The sequence below is a fragment of the Candoia aspera genome, chromosome 1 (assembly GCF_035149785.1).
Source record: "Candoia aspera isolate rCanAsp1 chromosome 1, rCanAsp1.hap2, whole genome shotgun sequence".
Taxonomy (NCBI): domain Eukaryota; kingdom Metazoa; phylum Chordata; class Lepidosauria; order Squamata; family Boidae; genus Candoia; species Candoia aspera.
This window is the reverse complement of record NC_086153.1, coordinates 264,208,770-264,234,689: the sequence shown is the minus strand read 5'-3', so window position 1 is coordinate 264,234,689 and position 25,920 is coordinate 264,208,770. Positions and strand designations below refer to the sequence as shown.

At 37.9% G+C, this 25,920-nt stretch overlaps 1 protein-coding gene across 1 annotated transcript in view; it reads right to left on the bottom strand.

Annotated features, from left to right (window-relative positions):
- LDLRAD3 (low density lipoprotein receptor class A domain containing 3) overlaps positions 1–25,920 on the bottom strand; it is a 196,349-nt gene that overhangs the window by 112,171 nt on the left and 58,258 nt on the right. The window lies entirely within an intron of this gene.

Below are 25,920 nucleotides of genomic sequence, written 5' to 3'. Positions count from 1 at the left end.
CCATTTTGCTGGAAGATGTTGTATAGGCGGTCTGTTTCCTTTTTCTGGTGTTTTGGGTTGCTGCAGTGTGTTTGTACTCCTCTGAATAATGTTCTTACACATGTTCTTCCAGATACTCTTCAAGGGTAGCCCCATGTAGAGCACATTGCAGTAGTCTATATGGGAGATAACAAGGGCATGAGTGACTGTCTGAAGGGCTTCCCGATACAGGAAAGGGCACAACTGGTGCACAACATGAAGCTGTGCAAACGCCCTTCTGGCCCCAGCTGCCACCTGCTCTTTGAGCAGGAGCTGTGAGTCCATGAGGACCTCCAGATTACACACCGGGTCTGTCTGGGGCAGTGCAACCCCATCCATAACTAAAGATGACAAAGTCCCGGATACGGAGGAACCCATAACCCATAGCCACTCTGTCTTACCAGGGTTCAGCCGAAGCCTGTTGTTCCCCAGACCCCTACAGCCCCCAGGCACTGAGAGAGAGCAGGCACAGCATCACTTACCTCACCTGGGATGGAGATATACAATTGAGTATCATCGGCATACTGATTATACCTCATCCCGTGGTGACGGATGATCTCGCCCAGCTGTTTCATGTAGATGTTAAATAGGAGAGGAGAGAGAACCAAACCCTGCGGCACCCCACAAAGGAGAGGTTGAGGGTCGGATCTCTCCCCCCATATCACCACCGACTGGGGCCGGCCCTGGAGGAAGGAGGTGAACCAGCGCAAAACTACGCCGCCCACCCCCAACTCTCTGAGCCGACCCAAAAGGATACCATGGTCGATGGAATCGAAAGCCGCTGAGAGGTCAAGAAGAGCGAGGATGGATGCACTACCCCCATCCTGCTCTCGCCAGAGAGCATCCATAAGTGCGACCAATGCCATTTCTGTCCCATATCCAGGCCTGAAGCCTGACTGAAAGGGGTCTAGATAATCTGTTTCCTCCAGAATCCTCTGGAGTTGTAATGCCACCACTTTCTCAACCACTTTCCCCAAAAAAGGGAGGTGGGAGACTGGACGAAAATTATCCAGTACAGTAGGGTCCAATGATGGTTTCTTGAGGAGGGGTTGTACCAGCACCTCCTTAAAGGCAGCTGGAAACACCCCCTCCCTCAAGGATGTATTAACCATCGTCTGGACCCAACCACATGTCACCTCCCGAGCTGCTTTCACCAGCCAGGAGGGACATGGATCCAGATGGCAAGTGGTGGCATTTACTGTCCGGAGGATCCTGTCCACTTCCTCAGGTCCAACAGGATCAAACTGTTCCCAGATAACATGGTAAGTACGATCCCTTGGTATCTCCACAGACCCTGCCTCACACTTGGCTTCTACAATGAGTGTTCTATACCAAAATTTGGAGAGGTGGGTCCAAGGACAACTTTAAAGAGACAGAAAATAAGCTATCAACAAATTATTTACTAGTAGTGAAAAATCCTTAAACAAAACACGTTTAAAAGTCTCTTCCAAATGTTAAATAAAACAGAATTATGAATAAGAACATGTCGGTTACATTGAGCTTTGCTTCATTCTCTCTCTCTCTCTCTCTGTGTGTGTATGTGTGTATGTGTGTGTCTAGGCACTGACCCTTAGTGTCTGCAGAGTTATAAACAAATAATTGTTCCGAGAGCAGACAAACCTTCCAAGGCTCTATTCATATATTATCCCTCTTCTTAATCGGTTCATTTCTCCAGGATGGAGTTCAAACATAAATCTCTCCTAGGAGCTGTCCATCCTACTTTTCAGAAACAACCAAAGTGCATGTGCAAAGCAATATTGGGAATAGTAAGTTTATTACTGTTAGCTAATTATAAATCTCAGTAGCAATAAATATATCTGCTGCCTGCTTCAGAAAAAGGCAACAGGATTTCACATTTCATGGGATAAATTATTTATACAGTACATGAATAAGCTTGTAGAGGAGAGAAAGGAATGAAGGTAGTGAGCAGGATCCAGTGGTTCTTACACTGGGGAGAATCCTTATGTTAAAAGCATGGCTGACTTGAAAATGGCTTAAAATTTAAACCCTGGAACACAGACCTATACATAGGCTTTAACTCCTATGTATTTCTGTAGGCAGATCTTCTACATGTAAATGTTTTAATTCTTGTCTGTAAAAAAGAAACTAATTTGAGTCATTCCTGTGAGCTTTCTGCTGAGTCAGCCAGTTCCTGAATAAGGTATCAGAATTTTGAATGCCAAAATTTTCAGCCAATACCTGTAGGAGCATGACAAGGAAATTTTTAGGATGTTCTTAATTACCAATTTATGGACTAATAAAGTAGCAAATAATAAATTAACTAATAAAGTGGCTCACTAATATAAGCAATATGTCAGTATTCTCACCCAGTTATAATGTTCTCATTCAATTCAACTAATAACATGACATCATTTGATGGTTTAGAAACATTTTTTTTAGAGTTCTTGGTAGATAATCAAATCCAATAATGTTCAAAGGCAGCACTCCTCAGCAATCTGAACCTGTCCAGTCTTGAGCTTTGAAATCTGTAACTCAAGAACTCCAGGAGGGATGGAGGATGGAAAAAGTTGCTTTAACAGATATTTTGGACTGGAATCACCATCAGTCCCAGCCAAAACAGGAAGTCATTGTGGGTTTTATAACTATAAACATTTTGAAGGCATGACGCTGTCCGTACTTGCCCTAAGGATTCTGATACATGGCAGCTATACCAGTGGTAGCGACAAAAGTTATGACTGTGCACTAACAGATTTATAACAGCAGGACAGAAGCCATTAGGAGAAATGGGCAATAAAAGCACTTATAACAGAGGGACAGTGTAGCACCGCTTACTGTCTTTGAAGGGGTTTTTGCTAAAGCATATCATATACTAAGGGAATAAAAAGAAAGAGCTGGTTCAGATGCTATTATTATTTAATACATTTTAATTCTACTTCCTATTCAAAAGCATAAAGCAGCAGTTTACAAACTATAAACAATTCAATAATATATTTAAAACAACACACACTGAGGAAAAAAAGAAAAAGAGAAAGAAGAAAAAAAACATGCATTCAATATAAATATACAGAAAGCTTGTAAGGAAAGGATAGATCGATAGGAGAAATCTAAAAGGTGGACTTCCAGTTTCTTAATGCAGATGTTTCAATCTACAACCATAGCTTGTCTATCAATTATCTCCCAAGTTTGAACTGCTTTTTAAGTTAATTCATAAGTAGAAAGTTTGTCTCTTTTTTTATGTATCAGCTGTCTCTGGGTAAATTATGACTAAGTGAAATATCAGAATAAGTAATAGACATACCCCACATATTTCAACAGTAATAAAAGACACTGATGTGGCAGGTGAAGCTCCTAAAAAAATTACTATTTTAACTCCAGATCCATTAGATGTAGCAGAGATGAAGAATATAACTACTTTGGAATTGCTTGAAGCTCTCTTGCATTACAAAGAATATTATACAACTGCTGATTTTAACCACCAGCAACTACCAGCTTTTATTTTAAGCTTTATTCTAAGGTTGGATTCCTTACATAAGAACATGCTGGAGGTAAAAGAAAGGAAAAGGGATTAATCAGGTTGAGATCACACATAAATAATGCTTTATTTATTAAATTTATAGTGGACACATCTAATTCCTTACTGTGCCATATACACTTATATCCATACATACATGAATATAAGTCTATAATGTCAAGCAAGACCAGTCTTTACTGGCATTTATGGAAAAATACACACATGAGATGTTTTCATTATAGTTAGAGTACAAATTGGAGATGAAATCTGTTTATTTAATTGATTTCTGGTACCACTCAATACAAAGGCCTGTTGAACTCAGATTTCAGAGATCCACAATTTTTTATTTTTTTGTATAGTTATCCCAATCAGCCGGCTCTCTGATTGGAAAGATAGAAGAATGATTTTTTTTTGTCACTTATCCCTATATAGACAAAATTATAAGCTGTCTAACTGGCCCTGTCAAGCTTCAAGTCAGGATTTTTTTTTAATCCAGCGATTTTTTGTTTATCCCGTTTCTGAGGGAATTCTTTGATCTGGATGCTGATGATCAGTTTATTTGTCTGGGATCAGAAGAAGAAATGAAATAGCAGTCTGGTTTGAATATATTAATAATATATTTATAATGTTGCTGCTGCTGCATATTTATTTTACTGTTTTGGGAAATTTTCCTTGGAATAACAATGAAATATTTCAAATTGTTTCAAATTAATAGCAATATTAATAGGTGACTGAGTTTTTGATTTATTAATTTATGAGAATAAATTTATTAAAATGAGTATCACTCCAAAATGGATATTTATTCTTTGAAGGATTCTCACATTAATACCTGCCAGTTTAACAGCTTAACAAAAGAGTTTAACAAAAGACTGAGAAAAATGTTATGAGATCAACAGATTTCCAGGGTTTCTTTTTCTAAATCATGACTTCCATATGAAATACCTGTATGGCATTTTAACTTACAAGTTTTTCAGCTTTATCACTGGCCTTCTGTTTGATCGCCATCTTTTCATGGAATTTAACTGATTCTTCTAAAAGACTTTTATGAGAACAATGATATCCTGGCAGATACTTGAATCCTGTTTTTGTAGTCAACTATTTTTCCTATATTTTCCTATATTAAATGCTGCAAGACATATTTGGATAAAGTTGGGAAGGAAGTTCAGTTTTAACCTGTGGTCTTGCAGGAAGAATGACAATATACTGCATCTTGTGAATGACAATATATTTAATTAGAATATCTTAAGACTATACAGTATGGACCAGACATATTATCAGCATCAAGAATTCCTTAATTGTCACTGCAATGGGTTTTGAATGTTTCCAAATCTACAATCTATTTTTATAAACAGATAAAGAATAGTATGAACACTGGTAACCAACAAATTTGGAATGAAGAGTTCCAATATCATTAATAAATGAATCAGTGGATTGGTGCCTTTTAAAGTATCTTAAAAATGAATCTTTTAAACTTAACATACATTTAAGTCAACAAAGTATTATTTTCTAGTGTACTGCACACCACAGTACACTAGAAAATAATACTTTGTTGACTTAAATGCATGTTAAGTTTAAAAGATGTTTAGTAAATGTTGGATGTCTACTTCAGTTTGTTGGCACTGAAAAATGGTGGAAAAGACATTGATGTATATATTTTGTGCTTGCTCTAGAGTTGGTTTTGGTTTAATATTTTTTAAAATTTGTCAATAGGGTGCTGGAAAGAGAAATAAGGTTTAAAGATATTAGTATAAACTATGTACTGAATATTTGGAAGTTACCAGTTTATGAAGATCTCTGGATTTACCATGTTTGGAATGTAGATAAAAATATGGTTTTATGCTGATGGAATGACTGCCATAGCCATTTGAAGTTCTGGATTTGTGTTCCCTCTCCACCTTTGAACTTGTTTTATATAAACACAGAGGAAAGAACTATCAATATATTATTTTGGGTGGGCAAAGTTTAGGTAAAGGTAAAGGTTTCCCTTGACATTAAGTCCAGTCATGTCCGACTCTAGGGGGCGGTGCTCATCTCCGTTTCAAAGCCAAAGAGCCGGCGTTTGTCCGTAGACATTTCCATGATCATGTGGCCAGCATGACTACACGGAACGCCGTTACCTGCCCGCCGAAGCGGTACCTATTAATCTACTCACATTTGCATGTTTTCGAACTGCTAGGTTGGCAGGAGCTGGGACTAGCAACGGGAGCTGAAGGTAAATTGGTGATTCTGGTCCTGTGGTGTTGCTTCTCCTGTGTTGGGCCATCCTCTTGTGTAAAGGCTGTTTGGTTTCTCCAGTAGAGCTCAGAACACTCCTCACTGCACTGGATTGCATATACTACGTTGCTCCTCTTATGTTTCGGTACTGGAGCATAAGAGGAGCAACATAGTATATGCAGTCCAGTGCAGTGAGGAGTGTTCTGAGCTCTACATTTGAGAAACCAAACAGGCTTTACACAAGATGATGGCCCAACACAGGAGAAGAACCACCACAGGACCAGAATCAGCAGTTTACCTTCATCTAAAAGACAAAGGACACTCATTTGAGGACAATAATGTTCACATTTTGGACAGAGAAGATAGGTGGTTTGAGAGAGGGGTTAAGGAATCCATTCATGCCAAAGTGGAAAATCCTTCTCTCACTAGAGGTGGAGGCCTCAGACACAACTTGTCCCCCATTTTTCATGCTGCTCTTTCATTAGTCCCCAGGAAAATTAAGACCACTTCACAAGTTTATCAGGAAGGCCACTCTTAACGATCCACTTGCGGATGAACAAGGGATTTAAGAGTAAGACATCCCAAAGACAATCCACACCTCCACGGCACAATTAACAAGCCACTCAGGTGTAGGGACAATGCAGCCACCCTGGAAGACATATATGGGGTCCCCTTACCAACCTTTTCTCAGACTGAAGAAGCTGCTTGGACAAGCAGTGAAACATTTCAACCAAAAAGAAAGAAATCCAGTTGCCATGGCTCAACCTACAGACAATTCCACCTGGATGAGTGAGAACCTTCATTGGGTATTACACATAGTTTTCCAGCAACGAAGGTAAAGTTTAAAGGGTAAAGTTTCCTTCAAGTGAAGCTCCTAGTTCAGGTATTATAGATTTGAATAAACTGAAGTGCTTCCATCTGAAAATCAAGAGTCCTAAACTGAAAGAATACATCATTATTGCTCAGTATTATAGATGTTGGGGGTGTTTTATTCTCCAAAATATGTTAGAACTCTAGCAATTTTCCAAGACACTTGTTAGAGCAAACACTGAGTGAGAAATCATCAGTGGAAGACAATTATTTAGCAACAGCCATTTGGCAAATAGTTTTGTTATCCAAGTTGCTTCTGTGTAACAAAATCTTCCTTATCCTCTTCTCTACCTGCTTGTCTAAAAATAAATAATTCCAGCAATTCTGCTGGAACATTTGCTGTTGCTAAAGAATTCCCATGAAATCAGCATAAGGTATTGATATATCTTGGTCCTTCAGACACTTATGATCTAGGTAAAGACCCCTTGCATTAAGCTTGTCTCTTAGACTACATGGACCCAGACACACAGTTTTGTTGGCAACAGGATGGGAGTGGTTTGTTAATGCCTTCTTCTAGGATGCTTTTTTTTTAACTCCCCAGCCTAGCATATAATCCTAGTACTCTCTGGTACTTTCCCTTTCCAGCCCAGGTACTGCCATTAACCAAAATTCTGTAGGATCTACTAGTTTAAAAACATCTCATAATACTAAACATCAGCACAATTGCTATAAAAAAGACAGCACATCCATTTTTGCTTTGTGCATTTATTCAGAGATCATCAAATAAATAAGTAAACAAATTAGCTCTGGTAAACACTGGATGCCCTTTAATTAGCAGCAAAACGATAATGGTTGCCTAGATTTCTGCAACCCAGGTATATAGAGTCTTGTTCTACTTTTTTAACTTTTTTCTTTTACAACTACAGTATTATGACTCCTTCTCTAGCACCAGGACAGGGAAGCGACATTCTAAAACAAGCCGTATAAATAAAACTGGCAGTAAGATACTTAAAGTTCAAAGCAGAGGTCATACTAATGTTTTTTAAAAACAACCAAAAGCAGCCTCATAAAGGCCCGTAAGTCTGAGCAAACAGGTCTTTCTCTATGGGTCCTGTAACTTTCCCATATACCATATATACTCGCTTATAAGCCCATCCCCAAATAAGCTGACCCTCAAATTTTTAACCAAAATATTATGAATAATGGGTCACCCACAGATAAGCCAGCCCTCAAATTTTTCATACATTTTAATTTTCACAATTGGCTTATCCATGGGTGGCACATTTTTCATGGTATTTTGATTAAAAATTTGAGGGTCTGTACATCTGCAGATAGGCTTATACATGAGTATATACGGGATATGCAGGTACTTTTAAAAAGATGAGGGAAACCTACCATATATACTTGTGGCTAAAGCCATTCACAGTTAAGCCAAACCCCATTTTGGCGGTGTATTTTGGCACCTAAAATTCTCAGCTTATCTGCGAATATATATGGTAAATTAAAATCAGATGCACAGAAAGCAATTCTTGAAGGATTAAACTTTTAATATGTTTCTATGACACCTAACAAAGGGAGTTATAATTGGTAATATGTGACTTTAAGAAATATTTCCTCAGGGTTGGGGGAGCTGAATACAGATTTTTTTTTTTCTGCATGGTGAAGAAATTAGTCTGCTTCTAGAATCTTTTCTTCTGAATAGATTAAAAACTATGGAAAAGGTTTAAACAGCCTTTTGACTGTCATTTTTTCCCACAAATTCACTGCTTCTTGGGGCTTCTAGGGGTTAAAAAAATGAGCAAAGGGAAAAATACAAATGATTGCGTGTCATGTCTGGTTTAGCCCTAAGCTTCACATCTGCTTCTATCTACTTAACTCTGCTAAAAACAGACTTCTGTTAACTTCAAACATTCCACCCTAATAGCCCAAGTAATTTAAACAAGAGCTGGGGATTTTTTTGTATGCCAGCTGAAAACTCATCCATTCTTTGCCATAATGTTAGGATATCACATTACAGAATTTGGCCTCCTGTCTGTAAAGAAATCATACAGCATAAGGGGGTGTTACAGTCAAATGATCAGCAGCTCTGTCTCTGGAGAGATACATAAAGGGTTGCCTGGAATTTGAAAATTTTCACCTATTAATTTGGTTTTCAAGGATAATACAGATGAACTAAATATGGTAACTTTGGCTCAGATCCCAGAGAATTTTGCCCCCAAATGAGAAACCACTACTTTACCCTTTTTATCCTTTGGTATAACCATTGAGAACAGAATTATGACAGAACTGATAAGAATCTCATGGGAGTAGAAAGTCAAGACAATTTCAGGTACGGTCTAAGTCTATCCTGGTATGTCCTCCTTTTTTCTTAGATGGAAAGAACTATCTCAGACTGAAAATCATAGGCATGTGAGCCACATGACTCAAACAGGGTGCATAAGTATATCCGCCATCCCATCACAACACTCCTGTTCATAATACAAAAAACAATCCTGGCTGCTTGTCCATCCTCTGGTCCTTTATATTTATGCTACCAGTCAGGTGTCCTAGAACAGAAGTTTATTTGGCTTTTAAAATGAGAAATAAAAGATTCCAATATGAACTGAATTTCTGTTGCTCATTTCTCACAGATGCCCAAGCTGAACTGGGAATTCCAAAAGTTACAGTTCCCAGCACATCTGGATGAGAATCAGGTTGAGGATGATTGAATTAGAGTAAGTTTCTCTAAACAATGGTTGCAGCCCTTTGTTTATGGATGTGGGTTTTTTTTCCCTCCCACAAGACTTTTTGTTCCTTTTCTTCACTCTCTGCAGCTTCTGTGACCATAGTAATTTCTTCAGGAAACCTTTTGGAAAAGGTTTTTAAAAAAAATATAGGAAGAGAAAATAGCATAACTCCCAGTTCTGCTAATGAAAGCAATTCTTCCTTTAGGGAAAAGCATCTTAATTTTCACATACAAGTACATATGTACATACACACACAAACACACAGAGAGATTGGTTATTATCCATTATTATTCTGGTATTATTATTCTGCATGGCTATTTCCACCCAAGTCTTATTGACCATCCTGTGTCCAATATGAGCACTGCCCTAGTTCAGAAGGAGTATCATCAAGCCTTTTAAAAAATAAAATAGTGGCAAATATTGCCCAGGTGATATCTGAAATACCTTTCCCACTATAGAAATATCCTGCCATTTTGTATACTTAGTTTTCAAAAATTGAGAAAAGATGGTCTTCTGGGGACAATGCATTTGTTCTCTCAAGTGTACAACTCACATCAGTCTTCAAAATAGTATAGAACTGTCCCTCACTTAGTAAGGCTCATTCCAAAGGCATTATATAAAGTCTCACCCATCACTCAATATGTTTGCTATTGAGCTTAGGATAAGCTTACAATTTTATCTGGGAAGCAAAAAATACTTTTTTTTTTTTTTTTTTAAAAGAACCAAATTTATAGGGTGATGGAGAGGAGAAGAATTACTAGCTTTAAGTGTTAACTTTTTTAGTCTTCATGCTTATGTGTGTTTTAAAGTTTGCCTGGAGTGCACATTCAGTGCAAAAAGACAGTTGTTTTCACCAGTTCTATTACGACTTATTCATGAATTCATCTATATATGGTGGAAAACACAATCTGCTTCCTAAGACTGCAGCACCTGTGAGACTTATTGCATAGTCCAATGCTTGTCAAGTAATCAGGGCCGCAACTGGGGTGGGGGGGCAAGCAGGGCATGTGACCCGGGCACCGCACTGGAGGTGGTGCCAAAATGAGCGCTGGGCGGGGTGCCAAAATGGGTGCGGAATCCATGTTTGCCCCGGGTGACACAGACGCTAGTTGCAGCCCTGCAAGTAATAGTTGGAAACAGCGTTCCTAGCTTCTGTTCTTGCTGAGGAGTCAATCAAATCTACCTTAGTGCCACTTATCTAAAAATGTGAAAAGTTGAAAGGTCCCCTGTGCAAGCACCGAGTAATGTCTGTCCCTTTGGGGGGATGCTGTAATACATGTCAAAGGAATATGATTATTTTAAGCTATTTATAAAATCTTCTAGGAGCTTATACCACACTAAATTCAGTGTAACAGGAATAACCAATTAGTTCACAGACAATAACCTTCTCACTAACAAACCAAACACCATTCTGGGGAAAACAAAACCAAGTGAACAAGCATTTTTTTTTCAGATTTCTGAAAGAAATATTTTTCAAAATGTAATTTTAGAACCCTTCAACATCAAAATGAAAAACTTTGGTGAAAAAAATAATTTTGTTGATTAAGGACAGTGTGTATTAACCGTCATTGCTATTATTATTTACAATAATCAATAGAATCTGGAGGAAGGTCATGTGCCATAGCTGAAAGACTCTCCTTGTATCTTAAAAAGAAGCCATAGGGTACAGACTTTATCATTAACTTCAAAGCCAATTTTATATCACGTTCTGAAAAGATCAATGTTTTGCACATTATGAGCCTGGTTAAGATGTCTGACTGGGGACTGCTTTTTAAAACCTTCAATGTATTTCTACCTGTGATCTGTTGTATACCACCACCATTTTTATAAAGGTTTTCTAGAAAGAGTTGAGTCTAAACATATAAATCCAACATTCACACAAGAGGGTGGCACATGAAGTAGCATCCCTTGTGGTGGCTCTTATCATTTGGTAACAAAAATTATTTTTGTGACTTCAGATCCTGTCAATTATACATAAATAACATAATCCAAGATATTCAGTCTAGGGCAAAAAATAGGACCAGTGTAACATACTGAAAAATCCCTTAATACCTTCTCCAATCATTTACTAACAAATCTTTCATAGATAACTTTGAATTTATCATCTGGTAAAGCACTCTTTCAGAAACAAATTTAAAAACAAAAATGAGAAGTAAATGTCATCAAAGGTGCAGAAGAAACACTGGTGAAAAACAGCCATTTTTGTCTTCAAAATAAACAATGCTTTTAATATAAATCTAATCTCCATGGGAAAAAATCCATGCTTTTTTTGCATATTTGGTTTTTTAAAGAAATATTCTACTAAGATAAACAAAATAATACTTGTTTTCATAATATTTGAAAAATACTTTTTGATTTCAGAAAGCTCCAGGAATATACTACTTTTCTTGTTGCTAGATGATGATGATGATGATCTGAATGTGCATGTTTGGAGTGAAATATCTTCTAATACTATTTTATTTCATTAACTTGAGGTACTGCTGTTCTCTTAGACTTATAAAATAAGCTTTTGTGCGTATGACAGATTTGTAAATAAGTCATTGACCCTAAACACGTCTGTCAGATAAAACAGATGAGAAATGCAAGCAAAAAACAACATTTATTTCTAGGCTGTCTCAATGGCCTCTGGACAGTGAATTGTAAAACAATAGCAATACAATTAAAACAAACAACAAATTTCCAATAAAAACCATCAGCATTATGTATCAAACAGAATTATACTGCTTTATTACAACCCAATCTTCTTTCAGTCTAATCAGCTTGAAAGATAAGGCATGTACAAAGTTAGGTATAACTGCTGGGGGAGGGGGGTTGTCCATAAGCTGATTATTTATACAATTCTTAAATTCCTTAGTTTTCTTTATAATAATCTAGATAGGTAAAACCAACCAGAAACTAAACCAAATCATTCTAGAATTGCTTGGAAATATTCAACGCTGATCTTTGTGGCAGCATAGCATGCCAAAATACTTCCTTCACTAAAAGTCGAAGATTCTCAGTTCCTTCGCTAAAGTGCCTTGAGCTGCTAGAATATTCCCTGGATCTTTATAACAAAGGAATCCCACCATTCATTTCTCATAAAAGAAGTAGTTTAATCTATACTTCTTTACTCTGAGATCTATGCAGAGTTGCAGTTATGATGCACCTTTACCTTAAGGGAAAGTAAAACTCCTATGTTATTTTGCCTTGGCAAATTTCTATTTGTGCTAAAACTGCACTGAGTTAAACACCCTAAGTGCAGTTATTCAGAAGGATGCTTTCTGTCACTTAAGTATGCACATGACTGCAGCCTGAAATCTAGACATGTATTAGACTTTAGTTTTACTATTAAAAAGCCTCTTACAATATTTCTGGATGATAACCATTATCATAACTTAGGCTCCTTGGCTATTACCAGATAATTACAGAGGTTTCTGCTTAAGTAAATTCCCAGATTATTTGAGTAATATTCTTAAAATAAAAGCCACTATTTTTAGGAAGAGAAATGCTTTTTTATTTTTCCTAACAAAATCTTTTCAAATAAGTGTACTCAGTGCCAGGTTTTCCAGAAAATCAGAGATATCCAGAATGTAGACAACACCTTCATCATAATAAAAAAAGGAACAATTAGAGAAAACACATGAAACAATCAACAACATCTTCAAAGCAATAAAATTCACAAGGGAAGAAGAAAACAACAACACACTACCCTTCCTGGATATCCTCAGCAGCAAAGAAAATGACAACAAATTAGAAACACAAGTCTATTGAAAGACAACTCGCACTAACCAAGTGCTCCATTACCAAAGAAACAACCCAACCTCCCACAAGAGGAGCTGTGCAGGAACATTATTCAGACGAGCACAAACACACTGCAGCAACCCAGAACACCAGAAAAACGAAACAGACCACCTATACAACATCTTCCAGCAAAATGGATACCCCCCCCAACTTTAGAAAAAAGTGCCTGACCACTCAACCCACTACAGCACAACCAACACAAGCCATGAAAAGGGTAACACTGCCATACATCAGAAACATCTCAGAAACAACCAACAGACTGTTACAACTACACAGCATCACCGTAGCACACAAACCAACCAAATCCCTCCAAAAGATCCTAAGTAACCCAAAAGACCCAGTAGCCCAAGAAGAAAAAACAGGAGTCATCTACAACATACAGCGCAAGGACTGTAACAGCCACTATGTAAGACAGACAGGCAGGAGACTAGCAGAGCACATCCACGAACACCAACCAGCAGTCAGAAGACACAATGAAAAGTCCTTAATCTCACAACACATGGACAGACTCAACCATAGTTTCAACTGGGAAACTGGTGGCATCTTAGGCAGAGGTAAAATCCAAGAATGCTAGAGAATTCCTGGAAGCTTGGCACTCAGACAAATCAACCATCAATAGACACATAGAGATAAACCACATTTACACACCATTAAAAAGAGACAATAAAAAAAGCTAAGGAGGACACATAAAGACCAGAACACATCTTCTCCAGCAGCCTACACCCAGATAAACAGGGATTAACACCATGCAAACAATCAAGCAGAAAACAATACCCTAATCAAAGAATTACTAAGGAGACAAACAATCAAGGAGACAAATGATGAAGCAGAAAACAATACCCTAAATGGGGGACTACCAAGGAGAAAACCACACCCCTACCAACACCGACAGTACTACTACAACACTACTGTATATAAACAGGGAGCAAACCCCATACTCTCACTCACTAGCACTGATGATGTTACCTAGTCGAGTAATGAAACATCTGCAAGCAAACAACCAAGCTCAGAGAGCACCAAGGACTCCACAGTTCAACATGAGCTACATATATTCTCTTCTACTGAAAACAGAGCTATTTCATGCCTTTATTACTATGAAATCCAGTAACTTTGAACCCCAACATGAGTAAAAGGCAAAATACCATGAGCTACCATCATTGCAAAGTGTTTTGCCAATCACTTTGTCTTTTAGGCCAAATTTAATTTATTTGTATAAGAACCTCTTTTGCCTCTTGCCCGAGAGGAAGCAGAGGATAAAACTGCTCTATCACTAGTTTTACGAAGAATGCACAAGTATACATATTAAGAAATTTTAGTGTCTTTTTGGACACGATATACTGCAATGGGATAGGAACTGCTATTCAATGTATTTTTTCAGCAATACTGAAGTAACCAGGGTATAGTATTTGTCATGAGTAAGGATGGCGAGCAGGGGGCTCCCATCCAGACTGTCAAGCGCATGCGTAGCACTGATGAATTGTTCAGCCATTCAAAGAGACACAGATCGGGACCGCCTTAACCCTTGGGGGTTATATGTCTGGGTTTTTCCCACGCTTCTTCAGTTTGTTAGGATTCCTGTTAAGTACTAGCAATAAATATTAGAGACCAGTTCATTGTCTCAGTGTGTTTCCTGGTTGTTAGGACAGTATTTAGTAGAACATTAAAAGTTTACTGTAAGAAATCTGAAATCTCACTCTTATTGTAAATCCTAAATCCAATAGTCCTCAAGTTACAACAGCTATTGGGACTGGAATTTCCGTCAAGCGATGCAGTCGTAAAGTACAACCATATAACTTAGCAACAGCAATCCCTGTAGTTCCAATTGTCTTTGTTAACTGAATCTCAGTGGTCAGTAGGCGAGGACCTCCCTGCAACTTCTTGCCAGCTTCCCACAACCAAAGTCAGTGGGGAAGCCGTCAGGAAGTTGCAAGACCCAGGCAGCTCACAAGCGGGCTGGCAGGCAGGCAAGTGGCTGATGCGAGGTGGGGGAGGGCACGAGGGGAGGTGCGGGGAAGGTGCAAGGTTCAGGAAGGGTGCTCAGAGATGCGCGGGATAAGCAGTGAGGCTCAGGTATGGTGTGCGGGGATGCACGAGTGGCCAGCACGGTGTGAGCACAGAGGGGCTGGGGAACAGTGTGCAGGTGGGGGAGACTTACCCAACAACTTGTGACCTTCCCTACCAGCTTCCCCCATTGACCTTCTGGGGAAACGGGCAGAGAAGGTCACAAATGGTGATCCTGTAATCATGGGGTGTTGCAACCGGTCGTAAATGCGAGCTAGCTGCCAAGTACCCAAATCATGATCACATGACCTTGGGGGTGCTCGGATGGCCAGAACTCCAAGAACCAGCATAACTCTGAACAGTCCCTGAATGAATGGTTGTAAGTCAAGGACTACCTGTATTACCTAGCTTTCAAGCCTGGATCTTTAAGAACTGCAGGCAAGATCAGGGGTTCCAAATTCACAGCCCATTGATCACCCCTGGCTTTCCAAGTCATTTTCTCTGCTTGCAACAATACTCTGTAGGTCCCGAGCCCAATGCTTGGCAGGGCCATTCCTAGGAGGACTTGGTTTCAAGACCCTTCACCGTCCTCGTTTGTCACTCTCCTCCTTGAACTGTGGGGCTAAGAAAAAAAAATGTTTAAGGACACTACGATATTGGTGTGTGTGTGTGTTGTTTCTCCTGCATGCGTTTTTTCTCCTGTTTCTTGTTGTTCTAATCTGTTTTTAATATTGTATGCCTCCCAGAGTTGGTATGGAATTAGGTGGTTTTACAAATTTGATAAATATTTTTCAACTTGTTAGAGACTTTTGTATCAATATAAAAATTCAGTGCTGCAGCCCTCAGGATAATGAACAAATCTTCATGCGGCTCTCATGACAAAACCCTTGGGCTAGATAAAGAGCAATTTCTATATAGGTGCAATCAATTCATTCCAACCTCCTTGCTATCACATCTTAGCCTCTGCAGAAACATCTTAAAATAAAAAATACCTAGCCCATACAAAATAAACAGGACATGGAGGTCATGATGAAATTTACTGCAGGACAACAAAGCTGTATTTAGTATCTTTACTCATAAAGAGAGAGGAGGAGGGAGGGAGGGAGACACTTGTCTGACTTCAACTAAACAGGAGGAACCTGTTGGTGCTGTGACTCCATTTAAAATATGAAGTTGAGGCAACATAATTTATAATGGCTTCTCCATGTTTCCTCACTTTCCAAGGTGAAACTCTGGAAGGACTGGTTTTGACACAAGGTGGAATATTAACATTTTCAAGAAGGCATGTTAAGTGGATACTTAAACATGAGGTTAAATACAACAGTCCATCAATATGATGGTACTCCAAATGGATATTGTTCTTGTTTAAATTTAAGGTGTTTATATATACTTTGGGACTAATTATTACTGTTTTACAATATAATACATCTGGGGAAGACAAAGGCTTAGAAAAGCATCTAACAACTACATTAAATCAAACTAAACAATTATTTTAGTCGCAGGTATGGCAAATTTTACATCCGTAAATGTTATACTTGGAAGCAGAATTTTAATACTATAACCAAGTTTTCACTTAGTTTATAAGAGTAAAAGGGTGTTTTTTTTTTTGCACATTTACAACTATTAATCTTACCCTGACAACGTTGTGTATTTAATTAGCACAATTTTTAATATATTCTACTCCACCAAATTTCTAAGTAAGCAAAACCTGTTCTGGATGGATACAATACCAGTGGAAGATGTGAATGCTGTTGCCTGTTAGGTGGTTCTTTAAATCAAAAAAGTGAAAGCATTATGCCACAAATCCAGAGGAAACCTTGAAAGTTGTTAGCAAAAGGAATACTGTGCTTTCAACAAAGAGCTGCAAAGCCAGATTACTTTATTATCACAGCAGGATGACTAAAGACAACATGCACTTTACTTTAAGGCAATTTTTTCCTCCCCATACTAAAGATTTGGAAAATGTGTACAAGATTCAAGAATAAAGCAGTTTTTGAGTTCTAAATGTAGAACAACAGAAATATACAGTTCTGGTGAACTTACAGAAATGAATGAAGATGAGCTCCAACGGTGTCCTTTGGAGAACTGCAAAGGCTCTGGCTTTGTGGTAGAGCATACACTTTGTAAATAGTAAGGTCCCATATTCAGTCCAAATATTGTGTTTTGGCTTCTGGCCCTCTGGATTTGCTCCCCCAGTCTCTTTTGCTTCCATCCTCCAGTAGACTATTCTCCTCTGAGAATTACGTAGCATTGTGCTAAATTATTATAATTTCCGTTTTCACTTCCTACCCTGATCTCTTCATGAATCACAGTTAACCAGTTTCATTCCAATGACCCTTTAGATCATCAAGAAGGGTTTATTACATTATTTAAATTTATTAGGTAACTGAATGGGAAAGATAGACAGCAAATTAAGAACTCCACTTTATTTTTTATAACTATTTGAATCTGCATCCTTCCTTTATTTTTCTAATCAATTCAGCTAAATAACTGGACGCTATTTTTGCACTCCCTTTTTCCAAACTGGAGTGGAGAGAGGAAAGAGAGCAAGGATTTTTTTTACTACTTGGGGTGTGACAAACAAGAATCTAATAACAGGAGTTGACAAACTGCCCCAAGAAAACAGGACATACCACAGTCATAAATATGTTTCCACAGCTGTTTACATTGAGACTTAATGCATGAATTAAAGTAATGCTTACAAGTTTAATTTCCTTTTCATCCCTCAGCTTTCAATGTAGACAAAGTACATACACTGGAACATGGCCAGAAACAGCCTCACATATGTGCTGTTGTGCAATTAATACATACTTTTTATTTCTCATATCTCAGCATAAAGAGAACAAATTTATTGTGTGAAAATCATTACATTGATACAACAGTCAAATATTTGATTATACACACACAAACACACAGTGTGACTACTCAAAAACTTATACAGCACTAGTGCTTTTCTATTATTGTTTTTGCCTTTAACACAATTAGATTTCCTGTTGTGAAGGTGAGGAGATTGATGGTTAAGTTTACTCTAGCAAGAACAGTGTGTATATTCTTAGACTTTATTGCTGAATCGGGATATGGCTACATGGATTATTGGATTTACATAGTATTTAAGTAAAAGGTAGCATCATATGTTCCTAAGTGATATCTGTTTGCTCCAATGATCATTTGGGGGGGGGGGATTTATAAACTCACAGTAACTGTCATCAACTGAAAAAGAATCACTTTTCTATTTTCTTCAGTGTATGCTCTAATGTAAATACCATATACACACATGGATAAGCTGAGAATTTTAGGTGACAAAATTCACCCCCAAAATTGGTTTTGGCTTACCCATGGAAGGGCTTATCTGCAAGTATATATAGTAAGTACCCACATTTCCTTTATAAAGAGTCAGTTTGGTGTAGTGGTTAAGGCACTGGGCTAGAAACCGGTGACCATGAGTTTTAGCCCCACTTTAGGCATAAAGCCAGATGGGTGACTTGGGCCAGTCACTCACTCTCAGCCCTAGGAAGAAGGCAATGGCAAAGTACTTCTAAAATCTTCTCAAGAAAACTGCAGAGATTTGTCCAGGCAGACATCAAGAGTTGAAACTGACTTGGAGGCACACCACCACACTCCAAAATAAATAATAATTCCAGTATATACTCGCAGATAAGCCCATCTGTAGATAAGCAGATCCTCAAATTTTTAACCAAAATACCATGAAAAATGTGGGTCTGCTTATTTATTTATCAAATTTTATCACTGCCCATCTCCCCCCCAAAGGAGGGACTCTGGGCAGTTTACAATAAAAACAGAGTTAAAATTCAAGATAATTATAAATATATAGTATATGGACCACTCATGGATAATGTGCTTATCTATGAGTGGCACATTTTTCATGTTGTTTCGGTTAAAAATTCTGGGGTCGGCTTATCCACAGATGGGCTTATCCTCAAGTATATATGGTAGATTGCATCTGGTTTGCAAAGCTTTCTTCTTTACCTTCAGAATAACAAACCTACAGGTGACTGATGACAGGTGGCAGCAGCAGTAACAATATACATGGCACAGATGAAAGTTCCCAAAATCTCAACGGAACACATGTATCCCTACTTAAAAGCAGCCAATCCATTCCGTCATGCATCAACTATTAATTTTCATTTGAATATGTAAAGGATCTTACTGGATATAAGGCCTGCTTGATTTTCAGGTCCCAAGCTTTGTAATAAAGAAATTCTGCCATTCTTATACCTTGCCATGGAGAATGAAGCACAAGACAATTAACCAGTTTTGGCTGGCTGTCCTAATGTGTAAATGCAATAGTCATAAACACAAAGATGAGTGAAACTGGACACTGGGTGTCACTGTTGATTTACAGACACATTTCTGAAAGCACATGGAACTAGCAGAAAAGGTTCTTCCCCCACCCTCCCCAAAGTGTGTGTGTGGGGGGGGGGGTATAATCAGATGTGTCTGGATATTTGTTACAACTTTAAATTTGGCTGTTGTCATGTCAGGCAGTAAGCAAGGATGATGTGCCATACTTTGAAAATCACCATCTGCTGCTCGTTAACTGACAAAAGCAGCAACCTACCAATTCTCTAAGTAGCTGTTGCTCATTAGCCGACAAAAGCCACTTTCCGTGCTCACATATTAGATTATTTTAGACAGATGAAGATTACAGTTGTTGAGGACAGGAGGACTAAATAAAAACTCAAGAGCGGAAAGGGAAATTATATGGCAGCCCAGTCAGAATCCAGCTCCCAGTGAAGTTGATGACAAGACTCACCTACTAAACTTTGTGTGATTTACAGCTGGGGCACTGGAGAAAGAAACCACCTAGTGTTTCATAGTTGTTATTAGCAAACATGGAAAACTGAATAACGTATCAGTATTTCTGAAGAAATGAAACATTTTAAATCTCTTTCCCCAGAGGCTTGACGTTTCCCTCCTTTCATACTCTGATTTTTGTTTGTATGGTGCACATAGACTCATTGAGTTTCTGACAGTTCTGAAGATTGGATCACTTCCTGCCCCCCTTTACTGCCAACTAATAAATTCAGCATGAATGGACAAATGCCTAATTGGCACAGCCAGAATGGACTTCAAAGCAAAAACAGTTCCATCATTCCATTTTCATTTCTTTGAGAATTTGTACATGTTAAAAGTAATTTCCACTCTGTTGTAAAAGACAAACAAAGTGTTCCAAGCCAGGCATTTTCATCTTCCTAAAAACAGTTTTCATAATATATAAACCAGTAATTAGGATTTACACGTTTTCGTGACTTCACTGCTACTTGCAGCCACCTCAAACTTTAAACGGAAAAGATAGGGAAGTCTCTATTTCAGCGGGGACCTGGAGATATTAAGCCAGCTTACATTGGAAGATGGAGAAAGCAGGGAACTATACACCCAATCACAGAAGATGGGTGCTAAACAATACTAGTAGCCACACAGAGACATGGTTTGCTATATCACCTTTGTATTTGGAAAGGAATGTCATGCCTATTGGTTTCTGACAAGCATCTCCTTGGCGTGGGAACAGCATACTGGACAATGGAGACTCTTACAAACTGACATTTCCAGGGTAAAATAACATGATTGTGCATATTTATTGCAAATACGTGAAGGACATATTATTTTATGTGTAAAATCTGAATATTCCTCAAAAATCAATGTATACCATACATTAGAAAGGAATAACTAGCTAGTAAACTTAATTTCATTAGGAATCCTTTTTTCCAGGATTCTGTGAAAACCTTGAATAAGACTTCAAGATTTATCAGTGTTTTTAATAATGTATTTCAAGAGAGAGGTCAGAGTACAAACAAAAAATTAAGTTTATTCAGAACTAAGTCCTAATTACATGATTTACTTCCCATGAGTGAATTTAAAATAAAACTACAGAATTCTGTGTTCTGTATTGTTTAAAGCCACCCAGAGTCACTGTGTGTGAGTTGGGCAGTCTTATAAATCTGTTATATACATACATACATACATACATAAATTCAACTAAAATATCTAGCACAATAACAGAGTACTAAATTTGTACATTTATTTATTTAATTGACTTGTGTGCCACCTCAGTCATAAAAGTGACTCATAGCAGGTGCAGATTTAAATATTTATTCAGTCATATAAATTACTTTTAAAATTAAATTTTCTTAAGAAAGTAAGAAACAAAAAGGAGCTTGTACACTGAATTTTTGATATTTAATGCTATTAAGTATTGCTGCTTGCCAAGACTGTTTTGTAAAACAGATGCATACTGTAGAAAAATATCCAATAGAAGAGAATATATGTAGCCCAGGATTGAACTGTAGAGTCCTTGGTGGTTTCTGAGCTTGGTTGTTGGCTTGCAGACACTTCATTACCCCAATAAGGAACATCATCAGTGCAACTGATGTTACCTAGTTGGGTGACAAAACATCTGCAAGCAAACACCAAGTTCATAGAACATCAAGGATTCCATAGAAAAATATCTCTATACACTAGGCCCAGTTTAGCAGAATAACCCTTATTTTACAGGAGCTGAAGTTCAAGTCCTACATAACTTGGGTCCCTGCTACCTTTGGACCACCTTTTCCAGATTAAATCTGCCTACCCGATACACTTTTTATTAGGAGATACCACCACTGACATTTCTAAGAAAGCTGATAAATCTTCCTCTATTGCAATTGCCATCGGAAGCCAATGGGTTTAAACTTGTTTAGGCCTGGATCATCTGGTTAGTTGGGAAACTGTAAAGATGGTTAGTCAATGTTACTTACCCTCTTCCTATTGCTGTTTACTTAATATAAAAATCATTTATTCTATTTTTAAACATCTTTCACGTTATCACATCCGTTATTTTTCTTAATCCATTTTATTAATTTCACAAAATTTTTTATCCTTTTAAGTCAGTCAGTCAGTCAGTCAGTCAGTCAGTCAGTCAGTCTGTCTGTCTGTCTGTCCGTCCGTCCATCTATCTATCTCTCTGGGAGGGGAGACTGCAGGTCCCTTCCCCTTCCAAGAGAGATGGGGTGTAATATTTTCTGTGGCAGTCCCCTCACCAAATCAGATTAGTCTCCACTCTACTGCTTTTTCTGGAAAATATTGGGGTGGAAGGTTTTTAACTATGGATGGCAGCATACATGGCAGTTGTGGTAGGAATACTGTGTTATTGTGTATTATTGTTTTAATAATATAGGCCACCTAGAGTTTGATTAATCAGGTAGCATACAAGTGTTTGTAATAGATTGCATTATGTTGCTTGTGTAACTTTTGTAGGGTTCAATGAACTGGTTCAGCTAAGGTATCATTCTTGCAAATTAGCAGTGGTGAAAAATGAGGTGATAAGCAGGTTCTGGCCAGTAACTATTGGCACATGCAGGGAGGCAGGGCTAAAGCATTGAGCAGACCATCTCCAGGTGTTTGTCAGTGCTCATAGAGAAATGGGGCTGAGGCAGCAAACGAACTCTAACCCATGAATGTGAGGAGGCCACAGGGGACCTTCTGGTGGACCTCAGACCATATGCTGAGTGCTCTAAAGTTTCAATTTAATTCCTCAGAAATCTTCAAATGATCCTCTTCTTATGACCAAGTCCACTTTATCTGTCAATAGAAAACTGGGTGCCTAAAAGTTTTGAGTTACTATACGTGTTCTAGACATACCCTGACTAGTTAAATTAGAGATGAAGAACTTTTTTTTCCCCCAGGATCCATATTTTTTCCTAAATGTTCATCTCCTGGATTAGGAAATCTCTACTCTATTTTTTCCTCCAGAATTAGGTGCAGAACTTCAGATTCCGAACTAGAAGTAGGATCGTAAAACTGATTGAATGGAAGTGATTATATTGAATACATTGAATCTATTTTCAACAGTGCAGTGTTTAAACTGGTGTCAGTTGGGATTAGGGGATAATGAACATCACTGTGATGGTCAGGTGATACCTCTGAAGTAGTCATTATGGACTGGCCCTGCTGTTAAAAAGAGACAGAGAGAGAGAGAGAAACCATACACAAAGCTGGGCTTTCTTATCTGTGGTACACAGACATGAAATGCTCTTTTCCAGTTGGAGCCCACAACCAGAATATTCATATTTTACAAGTTTTATGGGCATTTGGTATCTTTTATTTATTTTTCCTTCATTTGTTATAAATTGTTATATTATCATTTACACCATTTTCAAAGGCAAATTGAGTCACCCTTCTATATGGAAACAGATTTCATATAAAAAGAAATTAAAGTCTGAAACCCTCCGAAGTTATTCAAACCAGAAACTATAAAAGCAGTCTTCTATGTTTTTCTTCCTTTGTTTCGTTTACCTCCCCTGTCAATGCAGGACAGCAAAGGAAATGAATCACCTGCTCAAGAGTTCTTCCTCCTTAACTCTAGTTTCAAATTTATTCATGAATTATGCTATGCTACTATGCAAAGATAAGGAAATCTGAAAGAACAGGATGATTATCTCTGCATGGGTGAAATAAAAATGACCCAGCTAAAATATTTTAATAATCTAATCCATCTAGGAAAGAAAAGAAAGAACATATAATTCTCCGTGAACATCAGACGACAATCTCAAGATTGAAACTGATGCAACTGAAGAAATCAGCTTCAGGTTTAAAAATATAAAATAAGGTTTTATAGCTATTTAAAATTTTATTGGCAGTTATGGTGTTTTCTCTACCATCAGAATTTCACTGGATCCAGTTTATTCTCAGTGACAAAACAATATCCTGAATGTAGTCTGTGGTCACTGCCAAGCCACTGCTGATTCATTCATAAACAAAACATAAACTCTGTTTGGAACACTTCATTAATTCTCTATTTGCATGGTGGTGATAGCGTGCCATGGAGGAAATAAAAAAAAGTTATATGAAAACAGAGGTAAGAAGTCTCTTGTGTGTGTTTTTTAAATGTATATAAAATGTGTTATTCCACATGACTTCAGGATAAGATTTAGGTTTTGAATACTGTAGCAGAAAGAATGTCAATTTTCAATAAATTTTGGCTAGACTTCATCATCTCAGGCCTCATAATGATAATCCCAGCACAGCTAATTTAAGATACATTTGTGATATGAAAAGGAAATCCCATCTGGTTTTTACTGTTAACGTTTTGGGGAGTTTTATTTTATTTTTCAGGAATTCAGGGCCACACAGATCTAGGCAACAACCATTATATTACAATATAATGCAATTTTATATTCCTGAAATGGAATATAAAAACCAGGACAGAAGCCATAGAGAAAATCTTTGCAAAAATGTATGAAGTTCATTGGAACTATGGCTTCCTTTTTGAAATCAATGGAATCAAACAGTAGGCTTCCCAAATTTAGAAAAGATGTTTCAAAGCATGCAGGGGTATAAACAGTATGTCTGCAATGCTTTAAAAGGCGTATTTTGTAAGGATTTCATGCCTGGCCTCTGCAGCTGCCCCACAATCACCAGAAAGATACAGGCACTTTAAGGAGCACGTCTATGCCCTCTGAAGTTCTTTTCTAGAATTGAACCAGCAGCGCTGCACAGCTATACCAAATACCACACAAATAAATATAGAAGTAGCTGTGTGAAACTATTCAATAATGGGATACCAATAAATTTTTAAATTCAGTTCCATAAGTTGGGGACATAATTATGTTAACAAGATCTAGAACAACAGAATACTGAGGTGCAATTTCACAAGAACATGTCACCTACAGATAACTTTACAGCCTGTGAAGCATATTGTTCAAAACATTCAAACTGAGGTTGAAGGTTTTTTTTAAGTATCAGTATTAATTTATTTATTTTATTTGCCTCCACCCATCTCCTCCCATCAGGGGACTCTGGGTGGTTTACAATAAATAATCAGTTAAAACAACAAACATACAATGTTGTTGTTTATTCGTTTAGTCGCTTCTGACTCTTCGTGACTTCATGGACCAGCCCACACCAGAGCTTCCTGTCGGTCAACACCCCCAAGCTCCCCCAGGGATGAGTCCGTCACCTCTAGAATATCATCCATCCACCTTGCCCTTGGTCGGCCCCTCTTCCTTTTGCCTTCCACTTTTTAGATATAAAAATCAGAGTAAAAATAAAAATCAGAGTAAAATCCAAATGGCAGAAGAATCCTACACAGTCCATACAAGGAAGGAGTGCTCTAAGGTACCAGCCATCCCCATGTGGAACTACTTCCCTCTCTGCCCCAAGGAGGCGGCAGAGCCAGGTCTTCAGGCTTCTCTGGAAGGCCAGGAGCAATATATATGTTTTTCTTATTTAATAAAGAGAATTCATTTCTGATTAAGAGCGACCTAGTAATTATATTAAAGACACGAACTAAATCAGTTGAGACCTGAACCATCAACTAAATGGATTCATGATTTCCTTGCCTTCACAGAAGGAAGGGTGCTTGGATGTATCATCTAAACAGAAAAAGTGACTTTTTATGTCTTGCTCCCTATAATGCATACAGTTTCTAAATCACAATGATTAAGCTAGTAAGTCTGCGAGCTACCCAAAATTATGAGAGCTACCCAGAACTATGTGTCATCAACTTAATTCTGCCTGGTAAGTGGTATTTATTCTTCATATTAAATAAGCCTTTGTAAAGCTTTTCACAAAGTATTTCACCTGCAAGCAAAGCATCTAACTGGATCCACACTGAGAAAGTACAAAGCAGCTGTCAAGTACATCCATGGATGACACTTCATCCAGGATAGCCAGCAAATTGCTCTGCTGGATGATCTGCCCACCCTGTTAAATAATTAAAGCAAGTATAAAAATCTAGGGGAAAAAAATACAGAGACAGGAAACTAATGCAATTTTGTGCATTAATAGAACTTACTACTTATCTATAATAGCTCAGTCAGTACAGTAGATATAAATAAGTGATGGCTGAACTCCCCAGTTTGTAGAATGTGGGACAGGTTCAATCCATGGAAATTAACAAAC